The following is a 2,589-nucleotide window of genomic DNA, read 5'->3' as shown; positions in this document are numbered from 1 at the left end:
ATGCTAAATGTTTCTGTTTGACCATTTGACTAAGTTGTCTCACAAAACTGCTCTCTTGTGATTACCACAGAAATATAGTAGTGAATACTCAACAACGCAATAAAAATTACAATGTATCACATACTTCAATTGAAATGTGTATCAACTACTCCTTTTGTGGAATTATCTGTCATTGGATGTCTAAAATCAATTAAAATCTGAGCCCCTATAAATTAACTGACCAACAGATCCACATAATGGATATCATTGATTACAATGATGAATTATATTGGTTACAGACCTTTCTAGGAGATTGGTCCCTGGGTTCAGTTATGCTAAAGGTGCTACGTTCAATGTTATAATAAATAAGTAAAAACATTTATTCAGAATAGATGGTTTTTTAAACACAGTCCACAGAAATCACTTCACAAGATCCACAGTAACAAATATCAGCCATGTTGTTTCACTGTTGCCAACTTAATTGTGACAGACAATCACAAAAAATACATGAATTGTATGTCACACAACCTACCCCAATGTTATCTCACACTGAACTACCATTGGCATCTCTCAAAAATCTATTTCTAGACCTGCCTCTCCCCACCCATTTAGAAGATGTGAGCTCATGAAAACAAATATAAATATGTTCTTCATAGTAGAAGTAAGCTTCCTGGTGCCAAGCAACACCTTAATTTGTAATACTTTTAACACAAGACATCGTTGCTTGTGTACTAAATCACTCAGACTGTATAAAATGTGCTAGCAGCAATAAATGAATCAGTTATTCCTGCCAAAAATCATGCTGCAATTACAGTGAAATAAAGTAACTTTAATTTTTAATGAAATTTAAAATGACATCAATGTTGTGTAAATCATCTCATCATGAAGCAGTTGTCGTGCTGATTCCAAAACTGGTCTTAGAATTTGCAAGACACCCATGTTTCCAAAGTTGTACATAAAGCACAGGAATCCAAAGAAATATTTGGAAAATTTATTACATTGCAAGGAGAATAAATAATGACTTAAAGGTTTGCCATTGATTTAATTCTGTAAAAGGTAGTAAAGAACCTGGGAGATCATAATTTTCTCTCTATTTTCAGAAAGAAATTTTGCTGTATGTCCATATCTGATATGTTTTAGGAAATGACTCTTCCAAAACCTCACTGTATTTTTTATTTGTTGAGTCGCAACTATTTAACAGGCTGAAGTGTCATTATCAAATACTCACACTCATACAGGACAGACATAAGTTATATTGTATTATCAGGTCACGTAACGTGTTTACTTGCTGTTCAACAGCTAGACAAACATTATCTGCCCAAAGATTCACTATCAAGAACTTACACTCATTGAAACCAATCATACATCATTGTTGTATTATCAGAATGCATCTAACATATATTTACTCACTGATCAGCAGCCAGACAAAGATTATCTGGCTCTTCAGCAACAAGGAAATACATGAAATTGCATGCATTACTGTTTTCCTTGTATCACATGGAACATAGTCAAGAGGTTACAATGTTCTGCTTGTTCTTCACTATCAGATCAGGTAGCGAAGTAAAGTCTGATTGGGAGTGGAGCTAAGACTTCCTGTTATTCACTCTTGCTCAGCTTACTATTTCAACATACTCACCAACTTCTTCCAATTGAACTTTGTTTCTCAAAGTATTACAATTACTGCTGGAAGTTAAGAGTACAAATCCAACATCCACTTCTCAAAATAAATATGATGCTTCTGATGGTCAATGTATAGGATATTTACTGTTGTGTACAGTGACTATCAATTATAAAGTTATTTCAACATTTGGAATTACACAATTATATTGATAAAGACTAAGTCTTTGTGTTGCCCTTGAGATGTCATAGGCAATGTCACAGCCACACTTGCTCTATAGCACACACCATGTGTACAAAGCAGGGGCAGATGACAAGGAATAAATGGCCCAGCCAGCAGGTACTGCGAACATCGTACACTGTTTATCATCATCCTGGTTTGTAGATACGCTGCACCCATCCATTTAATAATACATGTGCATGGATAATATGTACAGTAGATTATCTAATTCATTCCAAACATAAACTTTTTATAGTAGTGATCATCATTTGTTGGTTTGAAACATGCCTGTGCAACACATCACTGCACCAAAGTGATACATTACACTACAAAGTGTAAGACATGGTGCCCAAGATGGTGCCCAGATAGTGTGGACATAGCTCATGTTCACACACTGCTCTACAAACATTAGCCTGAGATGTGCCCTAGGCTTGCACCACTTGGTGAATGGTAGTAGACTGTTCTATTTCGGAGTGTTCCAAATCATCTTCCTCAAAGGCAATCATTTGAACTGAGGGTACAGACGGCTGTCATCCATTTTTGACACCTAATACCTGATAGAAATATGGAATAATTGGTATAGTATTCAGAAGGGCTACCATATATACAATAAATTGCTCAATATCTCACAGTACTACTGTATGAACAAGGGAGTGTATAAGTACAGCAAATGCACTTGGCTGCACATACACACCACAATTTTGGAGAAACTCAAGGCAGTAAATACTGTACCTACATGCAACCTTCTGATCTTCTGTAGTTTACCCTCAGCT

Source organism: Schistocerca nitens, chromosome 4 (genome assembly GCF_023898315.1).
Source record: "Schistocerca nitens isolate TAMUIC-IGC-003100 chromosome 4, iqSchNite1.1, whole genome shotgun sequence".
Taxonomy (NCBI): Eukaryota; Metazoa; Arthropoda; class Insecta; order Orthoptera; family Acrididae; genus Schistocerca; species Schistocerca nitens.
The sequence above is the reverse complement of the archived record's forward strand: the minus strand, read 5'-3'. Positions refer to the sequence as shown.